This window comes from Falco rusticolus, chromosome 13, assembly GCF_015220075.1.
Source record: "Falco rusticolus isolate bFalRus1 chromosome 13, bFalRus1.pri, whole genome shotgun sequence".
Classification (NCBI taxonomy): Eukaryota; Metazoa; Chordata; class Aves; order Falconiformes; family Falconidae; genus Falco; species Falco rusticolus.
Window position 1 is genome coordinate 7,453,854 of NC_051199.1, and position 17,969 is coordinate 7,471,822.

The window sequence follows — 17,969 nt, forward strand, 5'->3', positions numbered from 1 at the left end:
CTCACCACACAGGCAAGTACCCCACCAGCTATTCTCTCCTCTGCCCACTTTATGGGTCTGACCTCACACACCCAATACTAACATATTTCTGTAATAAAGAGCAGCATTGGGTTGTTAGAACTGCCAGTTTTTAGATGAGGCACTGAGTTCCCTTGTGTTATTTCTGCTGACTTTTCTAATCAAATATAAAGATCCCATGACACATTTTGACAAAAAGTAGGGCACAGCTGGCTTATTTATTCTTTTACTAAAAATAGGCCTCAATGTCCGGCAGGTTGTAATGTGTTAGAAAGCACTTCAAGTGTAATAGCTGCCGTACCTGGCTCGATACAGCTTTATTACCAGTTGGTCTTTGCAAGATGCTGATGATGAAGATCAAACATCAGGCTTCACAATTACTTTAGTAGTTCCATTTTGCTAAAATGCTTACTAGGATTAGACTATCCAACAATTGAAAAGGCAGTAAAATACCTTCTCATCCTTACAGGAAGAGTTTCTGACACCCTTCGAAGCACAGCACAGCATGTTTTACATCTCTTGGGTTAATGGTATATTACTATTCTCAGCCAGAGGCGAAGACTAGAAAGAGATTCATTATGGGAACTGGAACACAAATGGTTTAAAGCAAGCCATATCTCTCCCACCTCCTTTACATATTTATTTTATAGCTGGCCTTTTCCTAAGGCTATTCTGATAACAGAATAGATGTAACAACTGTGAAAACGAATCACGATCATGAATACTATTGAGCCTACCGCACTTTTTAATGACTATGGATATGAAATACACTATATTATTTCTGGATTTGGCCTTGCAGAAGACTTTCAACTCATGGTTTGTCAAGTTTGCTTAGAGAACCTCACTGGCCAGTCACAACGGTGTGAGTCAGGGTTAGCAAGACTTCATTTTGCATAGAACTGCCATAAGAGAGAAAACAACACGAGTCTTTAGCCCCAAATCACACCGATGTAGTTATCCTTTGAGTCAAATACATTTACTGACCTGCAGTACACAGGGAACATCACCTCTGATTTTGGTCACGTACCATTTGCGAACCATGAAAGACTTGCTCAAAAATAAATCTTTATCTCACGCAAGTTATAAGTCACGTGCAAATCAAATAAAGAGAGAAAAGCAAATGCAATATATTGCTGCTACCATAGAACACAGGTACACATTAACATTTCACTAGCCTATGGGAAAACATGATTGCTTTAATATCATTGCTTATGACACACTACTGGAAAGCTAGTACATCTGTATCTATCTATACCTATGTATCAAGACAAACGGAAAAAGTTCATGTGATATTTTAAAAAACAATAAGCACAAGAAAAATAACAAATACTATATGCAACATCATTCCTCTAAAAATATCAATTCTTAGCTAGAAATGGATAATTATTCTGAATCCCTATTTAAAATCTCAGATTTGAACTTCTTCCCTCTGGTGAATGAGTTACCATTTTAATATTACTTATGACTTTCTATTTTTAAAAGAACTGTCAAAAATACAGCTACCTAGCTGAGAGGCATTTAAAGATTTCTTATTAAGGATGTTTCAAGTGTCTAGAAACCTCTCCAATATTAATTTACAAGCACCTAATCATATCAATGTTTCTTTTGCTATAAAACTGTTCTTCTACACTAGGATCAGTGCAAACAGTCACTAAAGACACAGTGAAAACCAAGTACATTCAGTGCTGTGCTGAAACAAACAAAATCACTTTCATCTCACTATTCTATTAATTTAAATTCCCATGATCAGGAGCCATGAGTCCCACCCTCAGAAAATCCAGCACTCTGACACATTCCAGAACAGTGCCCACAAAGTGCTATTAACGGGCACTGCACCACCAACGCAGGAGAGATCCTGGGAATACTCCAAAAAAGCCAGTACATCTCTGGGAGCAATACTCCAGACAACCTTTTGTTGCAAGACAATCCAGTCATCCTGAATCAGAAAGACTCGTGTTATTTCTAAGAATTACATTTTAGACAATTTCTTCAAGCTACATATGCATCATCATCTTTTTTTAGTCCTTAATAGTTAACATTACTAAACCTGGCTAGATGCCATTAAAAAAAAAAAAAAGATTGTTGTGGCATAAGAGGAAAAGTGTATTATTATTACTTTCAAAACTAACAAATTAAGCTTGCCTTACTATTTTGGAAACTCCAGGCTTTGTGCTAAATCACTTTTTGTTTACAACAGTTTTTCCAGGTATTGATAAACCCAATCAAAATATGTGTGCGCTTCACCCACTCTGTCTGGCGATCTATCACAAGTCTGAAAGCTTCGTTTATATGACTCATACGCCTTTAGATTAAACAACTATGCAAATGATGCCAAGTCTCTATTTATCACAGCTTTGTCAGCGAAACAAATCATTCAGCAGGTGAATCATGAAATTCCTGTCTCTGTGGATGCCGAGTAAACAAGAGAGGGAAGCCGGGAGATGCCAGCTGAAGTTCACACTTCCCAATCTATTCCTCCTTCCCATCTCCCCCGCCGTATCACTGTGGCACTGCTAATAGCAGCCGAACTCTTCTTGCCTGATTTCCCTGCACACGCAGCCCATTTGGCTGCAGTTCAGAAAGTCCTTTAGACACATCAGGAAAACTGAAGCACTTGCTTAAGGGGTTTGCTCAGGAGTGCATGCTTGCTGCGTATGCCTCTGAGAGGGAACGGGGGGGTTCATTTCCAACACAAGAAGTGCATCCATTTAAACAGCTCCACCATTTAGTGCTTAGCCCTCCTGCTTAGAAGGGGCTCAGAGGGGGTTTTCGTTACTGTTCTGCCCTATGAAGACAGACTGACAGGATATCGCTGCCCAGAGAAGGGCTAGCCAGCTGGACACAGTTAGGTCACCTTTACAAGAGAACACATTCCAGCAGTTCATAAAAACGTGGCTGAAGAGCATTTTTCTTTTTTTATTCCTGGAATGTACCTCATTGCCAAAGAAGGTAGCTATGCTCAGGAAAATATTCCATGGGGAGCAAATGAATTCTTCTGCAAAGCCATTCGCCCCTGCTCCACCCCAGCTGACATTACACAAGTTGAATAATGCATGTCAAGTTATTAAGTAACATGTAAACATTTCCAGTAAATGTTCCCACTGCAGACCTTGGCTTAACTGGTATTGCTTCCCTCTGTGATAATGGAAAAACAACTTCCTTAGCTCTTCTGCACCTAAAGCTTAATATTAATGAGGCATTTCCTACCAGTCACTGACTGGAATCTTCCTCCTCCCCTATCTCTCAATAAAACTTTTAAACCCTCGAAAACTTATCTAATGATGCCTTACTCAGAGATGTCCTTCTCTGAAAGCCCCTAATTGACCCTACAGCCTATGCAATGGGGTAATTTGACGTCCCAAAAGTATTACAGTTCTGGTAATACACTCCAGGACAAATGACAAATTCCAATTGGAAGCGAGTTGGCTTCTTCTCATGCCACCAAGGATGTTTTCTATCAACGCCTGGCTTCCCAACATGAACTGTCCAACAATATTCCGTGCCCCTCCCCAGGCCAATCAATTTCGAGATTATGTATTTTTACATATTTTTCCCCAAGGGTGTGAGAGCACAGTGTTGGGAAGCCACAGCCCTTTTCAATCTGGTAGAGGAAATCCCCTTGGAATTTAGTCCCGCTCCAGGCACATACGGTTTGTACAGCATATGCCAGTAATTCATTTGCCTTTGCTGTCTGTGACGCTCCGCAACAGGGGCAAACGTGGCTCAGAGCCAGCTACCCCCACCAGGACATGCTGAACAGCTAAAGCATCACTGGGGTGAAAACGGGCTCTCGAATCACCTTCATGAGACTGAGAACCATTAATCCCAAAGGAGAGCTGCCAAAGGAAATTTCTGGGATTTTCCACTGGAATTTGTACTTTCCCAAAGGGGTTTCTGTAGGAGAAACTGACCTAGGGTCATGTATCTGAGGAACTCCTAGGAAACACACCGAATTCCACTCTGGAAAGTGTTTGGGTGAAAAGTTTGAACAGAGCTGTTAAGTAGGAAGGTAAAATAATGCATTTGCTACAACTTTCTCCAAGTATAAATGTCTTTTAATGCCTGCTAGCTGCACAGGGCTGAGAGCTGTGGGGCAAGCTGGATTGCTCTCCTTTGCCTAAGGGAATCGTTTTCCTGGCAATCCAGTTTGCAGCCCAGCGGAGGGCATGACACCAGCAGTGCTAAATATTGCTTAGAACCAAGGGTGTCACTGATCCCAAAAAATAAAATAAAATCTTGCTCAGTACTCAAAGATGCTCGAAAAGGAAAAAGCTCAGTTGATCTTCCAAGCTGGAACTAACACTGGGTTTCAATGTGATTTTTATAGGAGCTTGTAAGCGATGACACACGTGGAGTCTTCTGGCACAACAAGACATAAAAATACCCAAAGAACAGAAAATTAATAACCTGTTTTGATGTTCACTAATCATTTAACTCCAATACAACTTTTTGGAAGACTGTCTTAAAGTGAGATGAGTTTCCTTGGGCTTCATTATGGAGTTGCAACAAGACTGCTCCCAGAGACCAACTGCACCGAGTAAGAAATGTGCCTCTGTTTGGGCAATATATGGAAAGCAGACATACCAGAGGACAACCTTTACCACGCTCTTTCTTTCCCCCTGCTTACAGCAGCAGCCTTTTTTTGCCCGATCTGTCACACCAGGATGAGAAGTCATGGGTTAATGGTGCTGAATGTCACAGCTCCCAACCCCAAGGCCACCAGCTCTCAGTAGATGTCCACCTCTGTACGGTACCTGCAGCATAGGCATCACAGGCTGTTCAAAGACAGCAAAGCACAGGGAAACAAAGCGTGGCCACCATGACAAAATCAGATCACAATAACAGGAACACGGTTGTGCACACCTCAGTACCTGATGTGGGCCTATTTCTGTGTCTGGGCTGATCAGGACAGGCACAAAGCAAAAACCACGCTAGAATGAGCCTGTCTTGCTCAGAAAATTGTTTCCAGCAACACAGCAATGAGTTAATGATTGCATTACAGCTATTGCAGGAATGCCAGTGCTCAGTAAGGAGTGTTTTTTTAAAGAAAGGTTTTTGAATGCTACTTCCCTGCTGCTTTTAGTTCCCTCACAGAAGAGGAACTACTGGAAAGAACAACCCACCCACAAACACCTTTGCTGGCTAGCCACTGCGGCTTTCCTAAGAAAGAGTAACTCACGGCATTCTTCATCCTTCTTTGTACCATGAAATAAGCTTTTTTGGTGAAAGACTAATAAAATGTCAGCTTTCTAGGCTTCTAAGAACATTACTGCCAGAGCTAAGTGGACTCTCAGAAAGACCAGTGGCTTCTAGATTTTTCAAGAAATTCTGTTTAACTGAAAAGCTGTTGATTTTTCAGCCAGGGCCCCAGAGCTCAGGTATAAACTCCCTATACAGGAGGAATGTGATGACAGGTAAAGAAATGCATTTGCACTCTCCTTTTTCCCCCATCACCCACCACCACCTGCAGCCAAGAAGCGTGTTCATGGCTCGTGCCCCGAGATGCCTCTGCAGGGATCCGGGGGAGAGGCAGGTTCTGCCGGAGCCTCCGCACCAGCAGCATCTGGGATAAAGCAGGAGCAGCACTGCCGACAGGGGAGAGGGGTTTTCCTGAGGGGTATTATTGGTGTGCACATTGCACACACGCATAGATGTACATCACCCACCCGATAACACACACCTCCCAGCGACTTCACCGCAACTTGGCCTTCTGTCTTTCAGTACATGCAAGAAATGACAGACCTCAGCCTGACGTCCACCATCATTTTCTTGTTCTAAAGCAGTGCCTGGCAAGACTGCAGAGCCCCTGCGCAGCCTCCGTGCCCTCTCCGCATGAGTCCCGTAACCGCAGCCCGCCAGGGAGATAACGATGACTACGGAAGGCCAAGACTGGACGGTAACAAGAGTCCGTACACATTTGGCCTGTTGAGATGTTTACCCTGTCTACCCATAGATCTGTATCCTTACTGCTGTACGCGGAGTCACAGAGCCTCGAGCCGAGGACTTTGGCAAGCCTGTTGCAGCTGCAGTGATCCATACCTGACACTGCAGCGAGCTGCTAGAGCAGAGCAGTGATGCCATGACGTTAAATGAGAGCACACTGCCTTCAATTTTCCCACGCAAATCCAACAGCATTTCTAACGTCACCATACAACTGGTACAAACACAGAATCGTCTAAACTGAAATTCTAAACATATCCTTACCTTGTCATTAAACCATTTTTAAAATTTCTTCTGCCAAGTACAACTCCAGTTAGGGGCAATCAATTATAGTGTGGACTAGAGAGGTGTTTCACAACAGCAAAAGGTATCAAGTATCAGATCTCATGCGCCTCAAAAATGCCATCTTTGCTCTCAAGCACCACTAACAACAAATGGATCCAATACCTAGAACAGCCACAACACAGAAAAAAATCTCCACACTGCAGCAAAAAAAGTCTCTGTGAAATACGGCCTGTAAACTTAAAACCCATCCTATGCCATTTTCTTCATATAACATATCCAAAATAACCTCTTAAACCACTACAATTTAACATCAGTGCTCTCCTTTAAAAATTTAACTTAAAAATTTATAGTCAACCTTCAAATCTTGACTCCAATGCTGAACAGTCTTCTGAGAAAAAGTCTTGAGTAAAGAACTAGAGAGAATAATGTACCTCACCTCTTCTAATCTTAGTCACATCTCAAATTACCATTTTTCACAGATATATGTTAAAGAGACATACACATAGATATGGAAAATAGGTATGGAAATACACATAGATATGGAAAAACAGGATATCAAGTTTCCTATCAAAGAACATGCTGTTACACTTTGTGGCTTAATCATTTTATGCAAACTTAGGAGTTAATGATGCTCAGCTAAATTGTTGTTTACCATAAACATACCTTGAAAAACAGCATGATTTTCTTTTGTTGTTTTCTCTCCTTCCGCATGACAACAGCTGAGGGAACAGACATGCAGTTCTACAGCGGCTTGGCCACCTGAACTCTATTAAAAAACTGATTATTTCAAGTTGTTAAAAGATCAGGTGATAACCTCCTTCAAAAGATAAAAAAATATGAACAGATCTTAATTAGTATCTGATAAAGAAGTGGGGCTGTTGCACTGTGTAAACCCTGAATTAGACTAATAATATAGGGAGACTCAACAAAAGATGCTTTGTGTTTCCCACCGGAGCTGGTACGGGCTCCTCCGCACGCCCGCCCCTTCCAGCACTGCAAGCAGGCTGAATGCCATCATCTGATTTTTTCCACGCCCTGCTAAGATATACCTGAAAGGCGCTTTTGTAGTGTATTTGAAAAGGACAAGCTGGTGTCCCGTGCTACACATCTTGCCTGAAACTAAGAATTTTGAAATAAATCCTGCTGGGCAAAGTCTGAATAAATCACCTGCCCAGTAAGGTAGCCCTGAACACCACGTTCAAGCACGCCGGCGCAGAGAGCACGTGCAAAGTGTACGGCGCAGTGGGGGCACCCGTGGCATTGCCTGCAGACTGTCACCAACCTCAGCGATCCTGACAGCAGCTCCTCCCAGTCCTTACGCTAAAAATCAGCTCTCGCTCCCACCTGCAGCTCACACTGATGGGAATATGCACTTGCAGCTGATACACATGACCAATTCACTCAGTAGCAAGTAACTAACCTGCAGATTAGCCGAGTACTTTGCAATTGATAGCACACAAACACATTAGGATTAGATTTAAGGTTACTAAAGCCAGAAGATGACCAACAAACTTCTGTATAGCAAGTTTATTGCCAGATCTGCATTACTGCGTTGCTTCATTCGAGTTCCTTGACAGATACTGAGTATCTTAATTAGCAATCTGCCTTCTTAATGGACAGAAAATCATAATTTGTTTTGCACTCTGGGTCTGTAGTGATCGATTCCACATACCCGCACACGTAACCTTACACACACGAGCAATCCTGCCGAGTTCAACCACCTTTCCAAACCAGCCTGCGCTCAGTGCATGTCTGGTTCTGTACATTTTGCCCTTTTCCAGTTCATCCCATCTGTTTATAGCCTTTCCATCCATTTGACTATGATTTTCCAAGGTTTCAGATTCACCTTTTTCCTTTCAGTTTTTCCTATCTGATGTACATTGTAATGAAATTAAGGGGAAATTTATTCAAGAACTAGCTTGACTCAATTTCTTTCCATAGTGTTTCTCCAAACCGGCTGGCTGAGTGTGACCTTTTCAAAAGGATTTGGCACAGGCCTGTCATTTGTCAAGTTATTTTTCCAGTTTTTGTCAGTGTGAGTTTTAAAATCAGTATCAAATTATTTTTGTTACATCAGATCAAAAAAATGCTCTCTAGCCGAGCTAACATCTTTTAATCTAACTCCTTCAAACTGCATGAGACAAATGAAGTGCATGGTGGAAAAAAACACACAAAAGCCTGGTTTGTGGCCAAAATTCCACCTAGACACAGAGCAGGAGTGGGAGAAAAACTACATCTCTTGAACAGTATTTCCCAAGTGTTTGTTAAGAATCATTTTCTTTCTTAATCTCACATCAACAGTAGTCTCAAATCAACAGTGCTAGATCTGGGCTTGATGAGATCTGTTGAAAATAGTACAGGACAACATCCCATCCTGCTGCCCTGCCATCTCCAGTAAGTTGTGTGCCCACAGCACATGCAGACCAAGTTGCTTGTTTCTTACAGCTAAGTCACTGGTTGGTGTGTTGGTTCTGGATGCTCGGGTGGAATCAGGAGACTAGTTCAAATATCTTCTTTAAATCCCAACTATTTTAACAGATTAAGCATGGCAGGTCAGAGAGAGGAACAAAGAGTTTTATTCATGGAAAATGTTACTAGCCTTCAAAGCAAGTCACATGAGAGAGATATGAATACATATATTTTTATATCTAGTGCCTAAATTAGAAACAAGATTTAAAATCTCAACGTCCCTCATGAACTCCTTCCCTTCTCTCCACATTCTCCTATTCATTTTGGATGACACACTGTGCCCTTTATTATTTTTTTTCTTCCTCTCATCCTTTCTTGTCCCTTGTCTCTCCACACTTCCCATCCTACTGCATCTTGACTTCGTGTTCACTTGTAACCACATACTGGATTCAGAGATGTGATGCACCAAGTTCTGGCATTTTGGAAATCTGGCAATTTCCAGCTATGAAGAGACCTTCTCATCTTGCCTCCCCCAAATAAGCCATTAATAAAAAGCACAGAAGGGAAAAAAACCAGCCAAAAACAAACAGTAAAATCTAAAACTCCTTAAAATTATGGTGTTATCTTTCCCGAGTGTTCCCAGTTTCGATCAAAATGATGAAGTTACACTGGCAGAGGCCAGCAGCAGATGCAGCTTAAACTGTCTAAGATTATTTTTAATATTTTTATTCCAGGAAGTATGCAGAAACCATAATTACACAACTATGCCAGAAATCCTGAGGGGCAGGGCCGCCTTCTCAGGGCACATCTGAACTCAGCAGCCTGGCTGCAGGTTCTGGCACAGTTATTTTACCTTAACCAAGCTGCCTATGTTTCCCCGTAACAGCCTTATAGTAACTGTAGTAATGGAATATTCAACAATAGGACTCCTACTTGCTTGTATTATAGAGGTGAAGAAAATAAGACCACGCCATGCATGCCATGTGCTTCTGTTGCTGCAGTGTGGTTTCACAGATCTGTAGAGCATCAGAGAAGGAACTTTTGGTCGGCAGCCCAAGCGCCGGCTGCCTGCAGCACCTCTGCCACCGGCCGCTGCCCGAGAAGCCGAGCACCTCTGTTGCAGCTCAGGCTAGCAAAGGTAGACAGCTGGGCTTTGGGGAGAACCATGTGGAAAGAGCCTTCTTTCTGGTTCACTTATCACCACAACATGTTTCAGAAAACAAGCCCAGCGTGCATCCCTGCTGCTTCACTTTGCATGCGTCTCATCTGTCTGCTGGGTCCAGGCTTGGATCAGAAGGCTTCGGCGCTGCCTTCTTTATACATTCTGCCCTCACCCCACTGTGAAAGGCAGGCAGCCTTGCAGGAACACAGCCACTACCAGCTCCTTCAGCTTCCTCAGACATCAGTACATCAAGGCTAATTGTACTGTGGTTCTGGCAGCACATCTCTAGGGGATGAGGATGTGCACCCAAATGTCGATATTCAAACCAAATGGTACCACACACCCAACGACAGCCCAACAAAATGGGTACAAAGCCAGAATCTAGCTCTCTTAAGCAAGCTATGTTCAAGTATATTTCATAACAAGGTAAGAAATATGCCAATTTAATGCGGTAGACATGAATGAGAAAAATTGTCACAGGCCAAATTCACCAGGAAAAAGGCCATTTCCTCACCCTCTGACTTTTGGAACTAGACCAGGACAAGCTGCTGGGTGAGGCAGAAGCACTAGCCATTCAACCAGTGGGGGCGGGGAGTGGAAAAGGAAAAAAACAGAAACAAAACAAATCAAACAAAAAAACCCCAACCCAAAACACAAGTGAAACTGTTTCCCATGAGTACCTCCAGCAGGACATCCAAACTGGGAAGCTATGTTAGAAACCATTTTTGTGCCGCTTGCTGAATTAAAGTTATGAAGCCAACCAGGACAGTAGTTTTCTAAGATGTAGAAAAATACAGATAGAGCAGCCTTTGCCTTGGAAAAAAGAGAGAGTGAGAGGAAAACTTCTAGCTGGATGAAAAAAATCTGGCTACGAGGACAACAACCTCTAAAAGAGGTAAAAGAAGCCCCAGCAGCTACTCAGATTTACATCCATGTACCAGAACAGAACTGAAGCCAGGCAGGCAGGCATCTCCAAACAGTACAGCTGCGTCATTGGTAGGTATGAACAAGTTTACAGCCTCAGAAGATTGTGATCTCCCTTGCCATATAGGCAAGGAAAACCATTTCTTTCAGAGGAACTCAGAGTTACTCAACTCTAATTAAGCTTCTAAAACAGGAAATTCCTGCCAACACAGGTGGAACTGTAATACACCGGCTGTGCAGCTGGGGAACATGAAAAATGGCGTTTCCGTGTTCCCACCTTGCTCACCAAAACCAGAGTGCAAATAGTGTAAAACACACAGCTGAAAAAGCTGGGAAAAGCAAGTAAAAAAATTGAAAGGAGGACTATAAAAGTCACTTAGGTCATTCATAAGAAAGTTCCCCACAGTATTAACTCAGGTTGGAGCCCTTCTGAGGAAGCGGCCATCGCCTTGAGAGCTCAGTTATCGGGCAAAGGAAATTCAGCTGAATCTGTATTTGAGGAAACAAAGTTGAGAGGACACTTTGCTGACTTCTGGTGTCACCTGTACTCCTGAAGGAGCCCTGAAATGTGTACTGGCAATACCAGCTTCTCCCAGCCGTCTCTTTGTTCTTTAGAATTGGTATTTTTAAATACAGTTTACACTTACTTGCTGGACCATGTCACAAAAGGAGAACGGCAGGATAGAAATTTGCCATTGAAATGTTACTTGAGTTAAAAGTAAGACAAGAAATAGAGATTCTTTTTTAATATTTACTTGTCTACAGCATTTTAATTGTGGAGGCACATAGAAAAGAGGGATATAAGCAATTATGTACATTGCTACACATTTCTGTCTCTAACTGGAAGCAAAAAGACTTAAGGACATATGGAGATGACACATGTCATCACTGCTTGTAGGGTATGCCTGCACTCTCCGCTCTAAGCACTAAGGCTCTGTTTAAAACCAATATTTCTCATGACAGCTTAATTCAAGTTCCACAAAGCCATCTGTATCAAAAGAACAACACAGGGCAGATTTCAGTGGAACTGAAAAAATCAAAAAAAAAAAGTACTTGTGTCTACAATGAAATGACTAACACAAACAGCAGCACCAAAGCTTTTTTTAGGCTAGGGACAGTTCAGTAAGTCACTGATAAAAGAGCTGTAAGGGTGGGATACCAAAAGGTATGTTTTCATCAGAAGAGTCATGCTGTCGTCACATCAGAACCAGAGTACTTCTAACCATGGGAAGTGACCTTCACTCATCTGATGCCCCAAAACAAGCAAGCGACTAAACCAAGAACAGATTAATTTCCTTTAACTACAGATATAGCATTACTACACCTGCTCAATAAGGGAAAAGGTAAAAGTATTTACTATTAATAAAAATAAGACTGCGGGGGGAAACAACTTTTTTTCTTTCCTACAGATGCACACGAGTAGCTCTGTATTTAGGCTATCAGAAGGCTAACTTTTCTCACACATACATTTCAGTCAATATATAATGTGAATGCCTATCTGTTACTTTCTTATGAATTTATGTTTTATTGCTGCATTTTCAAAAGTCGTTGACTACTAAGGTGTCCCATGGGTTCAATATACTATGGTACCGCACAGCAAACGCATGCTTAGAAATGACCTGAACACATGCAGTAAAAGGAGTAAGATTACATCACTGGTCTTTCATTTCAACCTGGATACTAGTTGCAGCAAGAAACTAATATATATTCACCCAAACAAATGTCCATCAAAGCCACAAAAGCAATTTAATGCTTACGCATGTGCTGACAGTACTATGGCAGGCAGAGCTGTGAGTAACCCCACGAAGGAGGCTGTAGGTAGATCAGAAGTACAAGCTGGTCCAAGATGCACAGATCCTCCTCACCAGCATCACGGCCGTTCTCAGCCTGACCTCTGCCATTCAAGCTGATACACTCGGTATTGAAAGTAAATATACAGGAACAACCGAAAACAACTTTCCTCCTGACCATATTGGTGAGGGAAGGTATTTAATTGACAAAAATGACAAAAATTACCCTGTGGTTTAACAGACATTTATTCCTTTTAAGATTAATTGGTAAGACACAGAGTTGAATGTAAGGTAACTTCGCAATGTTGAGATAATGTCATGGTGTTTTGCTTTCAACAAGATGAAATGAAAGCCCTGGGTTTGGTCACTACGTTAAGGGAGGAAATTGTCTTTTAAATAAAAAGTTATCTCAGATTCCTGGCAAATTACAAGGTTTAGGTCAGCTCTGAAAGGATTTTGTGTCAGCTGGAAGAGGGCATCTATGTGAAAGATTCATAATAATGAAAGCCAAGCTCTTTAAAAAGTAGAAGTAATGCTTGTTGAATTTCTCATCACCTGCAAGACTGGTTATGTTAATAACCCTTCACATTATGCCAGGTAGACTGAAAAGAATTAATAGTTCACAAACAACCTTCCCACAGAAGCTTCAGTGCCAATGTTGTTTTGACTGATGACAATTAATAAAAAAATATAATCCCAAATATTTAGGCCTTGCACATAAATTCCTTATATCTGAAAAACTTCCATTAAAAATAATAATAAACCTACCTCTCACAGGGTAATTGAGTTCCTGGATCACAGTGCCACTGGGGAATTCTGGTCACACTGTTCACAACTTTTTTTAAAGTCCGTTCTATCCAGAAATGAAGAAGCTAATTTGATGTATACACGCAGGGGTTCCACCACTGAGCTCTGCCGAGCCACTGCAAATGGTCAGGAGTCAGAGGGCGAGGACCAGGGTACTGTGATGCCTTCGAAAAAAACAAAAACACCAGAGCTTAGCTGATTGTGCTACTCAGGGGGTGCTCATTAAATGCTGAAGGCAATCTGTTTCACAGCACAAGCTCCTTCCTCCTCTTGTTTGAAGTAGCTGTGAAACAATGGTCAATTGGCAACGTGTCTCAAGCCAGCAATAAGGAACGCCTGCCAGGACACAGGGCTGTGAGAGAGGATGAAGAGGAAGAGAAGGAAATGGAGAATAAAGCAAAAGATGGAAGTGAGGAAGGTCAGAAGGTTGTTTATACATTTACAGTATCTCTAAAATTAAGTCACAACCCAGTGAGATGCAGGTGGCAAACTGATCTCATTAAAAAAACCACAATGGCTCAGAGGCAAGGTTCGCTTTTGCCAAGGATCCTGTTTCCAGCACTGCTCATATCCAGATGTTGCAGAGGAAAGTTCCCAGCCACAGTGTTTGACAGACTTAAATGTGATTCCTGCAGGACAGGCCAAAGAAGTTCTGCTAAAATTCACTACCAAGTTAGAGAAATATTATGCAAGGTAGAAAACAAGATCCACTGCTTGGAACGTGACATGCATGGTCATAAAGTTTAGAACTTTTTTCCCTGAAAACAACACTTGGTACAGCACACAGCATCCCAGCAGAACTCTCAGGTCCTAAAAACTTTCATCTATGCCTTAAAAGCATGGAAAATAAACCTGGCTACTCACTGCTCTGTTAGCCTAGGAAGGAGGCAACTGGTGCACAAACAGTACAAAATTCAGCAAGGCATGAAAGGGACTAGTATTGCCACACACTCCACACAGGCTTTGGGAGCGAAGTGTAAAGATTTACACAGGCCACCTACTCTTCGGGAAGAAAGTGCCACACTGGGATGACGTGGCAGTCAGCGTTTCACTCATGGTTGCTGTCAAGGCAAGAAACGGACAAGATCAACTGCATTCATTTCCCATCCCTCCATTAATATTGGATCTGAATAACCGCTGCCCGAAGCTGCTCCAAAAACTCCCTTCACTATGTTTTTCTACTGGAAATTGTGGCTTTCTTCAGGGGAAAAAAAAAACAAAAAAACCCAAAACAAATGAAAACCAAACCCAAAACTTTCCACTAAAAGCATTCACTCTGGCTAGTATCTCATTTCTAAACCCACAAGACCTGCTACCTTTTGTTTTCCAACAAAAACTAGGGTTTGAAGTGGTGCCTCACAGGGGCTGCGGCTCAGCACCCACCAGAGCACACCTCCCACCGGGCAGCATGACAGCACCCAAAGGGGGGTGGTGACACCACCAGGGAGATACAGCCCAGCCAGGGAAGTCGGTCTGCAGCTGAGTCAAACCTGCCAATCAAAAATATTCAAAACTTAAAAAAAAAAAAAAATATATATATATATATATACCACTAGTGTCAGTAAAAGTAATTTGTCTCACTTCAAAATTTTATGCAAAATAATATATTTGGTGATCAGGTGTGCTCCTCACCGTTTCTGGGGACCCTTGAAGCTGCCACTGCTAAAGATGGAGCCAATTACACCAGGATGGAGGAGGCCCCATCAATGGGAGCCACTGCCAGACTCTTCCCATGCTTGGGAATTGCAAGGAGTTACCTCCTCCTCCTCCTCCACTTCGTCCCCTCTGCAAGCAACTGGGTTCCAGCACCGGTCCACTCGTACTGCCAAAGGGGACTAAGCTCACCAGGAAAGCTTGCCCATCACCCTGACGATGTCAAAGATTAACTGGCTGGGCTCTGTGTTTAATGTACAAAAGCTACTCCTGGAACATCACGTTCAATCGGTTCACACAGGTTCTGATCTGAGGGCAATGAGTGGCCCATGGCGCCGCAGCAGCTGCCTGCGCCCTCGCAGGGTGTCAGCCAGCCCCAGCGCACCCATGGGTGTGCAATCAAGCGCTGCTCTTATCACACCCCTCCCAGCCTGCTCATGCTGGAACAGGTCACCGACACCAGCAACCTCCCGCACGTTACAATTGCCAGTAAAATACAACAACCTGAAACTGAAAATACCTCCGGCCTACCAAGAGTTCAATCTGAGGCACAAACCTGCTGGTGGTTCTGAGACCAGCTTAGCCGATGAGACAGTGATGGTCTCGGTGCTCCAAGTGAGCAGCTTAATTAGAACAGCAAAACAGGGTGATTAATCACCGCTAAGGAAAACACCTTGCTGCAGAAGACAGGTGACACTAATGCTTTACATCGTTACAAAAAATTGAGGTTACTCTTCAAGACAGCACACATGGAAAACATTTAAGGGAAAAAAGATGAAATGTTCAATCGGTGAATTCTTCCCATTAACACCCTAGCAGCCTGACACACGCTGGCAGGCAGGAGGTGTGAGCCTCAGCCACGCTGCCAGCCACACGTCCCGCTCCGGCAGCTGCCAGGTTCCCCTGCTGGAGGCCCTGCTCCCGCTGCTCGCTGCCGAGCTCGCCTCTGCAGCCACCTCTCCGCGGCGGTTTTAATTCCACACCCCACCCCACCCCCGGTTTCTTTCTGAGCAGCATCAGCATCCCCCCGTCTGTTCCAGTCTCAGCCCCCCATCGCACCCCCGAGCCCGGGCTGGGCCGCCAGCAGCACCTCCGGGGCGGGGGGCACCCGCGGTGGGGCAGCGCCAGCTCCGCTCCCCCACCGCAGCGGCCGGGCTGGCGCGGCAGCGGGGCGGGATGTGCTCCCCCTCGGCCTCCCGGAGCCGAGCCGTGCCGTGCCAGCCACCCGGGGCCGAGCAGAGCCGTGCCAGCCACCCGAGGCCGAGCCGTGCCGTGCCATGCCAGCCACCCGGAGCTGTGCCGTGGCCGTGCCAGCCACCCGGGGCTGAGACGTGCCAGCCGCCCGGAGCCGAGCCGAGCCGTGCCAACCACCCGGAGCGGAGCCGAGCCGTGCCAGCCACCCAGGGCTGAGCCGTGCCAGCCACCCGAGGCCGAGCCGCGCCGTGCCAGCCACCCCCAGCCGAGCCGAGCCGTGCCAGCCACCCACCCAGAGCTAAGCCGAGCCGTGCCAGCCACCCACCCGGAGCCGTGCCGTGCCGTGCCAGCCACCCACCCGGAGCAGAGCCGAGCCGTGCCAGCCACCCGGAGCCGTGCCGTGCCATGCCAGCCACCCGGAGCGGAGCCGCGCTCCGAGGGAAGCCGAGCCCGTGTCCCGCCCTGCCAGCCCCCGGCACCCGCAGCCCGCCCCGGGGCTCCCGGTCCTGGGAAGGGGTCGGGGGGAGGCAGGACACGAAGGAAAGGAGGAACAAGCGCCGCGGCCCTACCCGGCTGTGCTGGCGGGGACCCGTCTGCCGCAGGCTCGCACCCACACGGCGGCACCGGCACCGGCCGCCCGCCCCACCCCGGGGCCGGCCGCCGCCTCTTCCTCCTCCTCCTGCTGCTCGGCCCGGCCCCGCAGCCAGGCACAGCCGGACCGCGGGGTTATCGCACCCGGGTGCACCGGGCTGGGCTCCCGGCACCCTGCTCCCCCCGGGGCTTCGGCACGGTCCGGCTTGGCTCCCCGCCCGGGTCAGCACCGCCGAAGGGAGCCCCGCTCAGGCGGCCACCGGGCGACCGCCCGGGACAGTGGCTGGCCTTCCCCCGGGCAGGACAACGGGCCAGCCCTCAAGGTTTTCAAGCACGGTTTTATTCAGCCATGACTTTACACTTGGTAGTGAAATACGGAGTCATGCAAATGCTGCCCAGCTATTCCTTGCTCTCTCTCCCCCTTTATCTCCTTCCCGCAGGAAAGGTGATTATTGCTATAAAAACTGCCGGTTGGTCGCACCCCAGTCTGCAATTCCTCCGGAGGAACGGCCTGGAAAGGACCAGGTAATAGGTGACACCGATGGGGGACACAGGCCCCAGCTCTGCCATGGCCAGCCCAGGGCACTGCATCCCTGCCATCTCACTCCTCCTCCTCCTCCTCCCAGCCGTGTCTCAGGGTGGTGCATCCAGCCAGCCACCCACGGTACCCGCCTTCCTCGCAAATGTCACACGTGCCACAGGCCTCTGCCTACCAGAGAAACTCATGCAGAAGCCCCTTGTCAGCCCCTCAGACTGACACACGCCATCCTGCAAGGACACTCCTGCAAGACCAGGGGACGCTCCAGCTTGCCCGAGGCAGCCCAGTACTGCTGCATGTCTTTCATCAGCAGAAACCAGCTACCCACAGCCAAATACACACATCTTGCTAGCCTCTGGCCCTCAAAACGCCTGAACACAAAGCACCCTCCTCTGCACTTCAGTAGCATCTTGTGCCAACCTTCACCAGCCATGCAGCCACCGGGTTTCAGGCCACCGCTTGGGAAATGGTATTTTAATAAGTCCAAACCTGTAACGTCGGGTGTGGGGCTCACGGATGCGCAGATGCAGTCGCCACGTTTGGCAATATGTCAGGTTGAGGACAGTTGAGCACAAAACGTTTGCTGCTGTGAGCTGCAGGTTGTGTTTGGTGGGAAGGCCGCGGGGGGTGTCTGCTGTAGGAGACAGGAGACAACTGT

At 45.7% G+C, this 17,969-nt stretch overlaps 1 protein-coding gene across 9 annotated transcripts in view; it reads right to left on the reverse strand.

Moving 5' to 3' along the window:
* Nucleotides 1-16,839, reverse strand: part of PIK3CB (phosphatidylinositol-4,5-bisphosphate 3-kinase catalytic subunit beta) — a 101,102-nt gene extending 84,263 nt beyond the window's left edge. For 8 of the 9 annotated variants that reach the window (XM_037406324.1, XM_037406323.1, XM_037406322.1 and 5 more), the window contains exons 1-2: nucleotides 16,752-16,839; nucleotides 13,297-13,499 (exon numbers count right to left, since the gene is read on the reverse strand). The gene's annotated coding sequence lies outside the window, so the exon portion shown is untranslated. Of the gene's footprint in view, nucleotides 1-13,296; nucleotides 13,500-14,967; nucleotides 15,124-16,751 lie in introns of those variants that run through there. The other variant, XM_037406313.1, reaches the window with a different exon arrangement.
* Nucleotides 16,840-17,969: the final 1,130 nt, after the last annotated feature.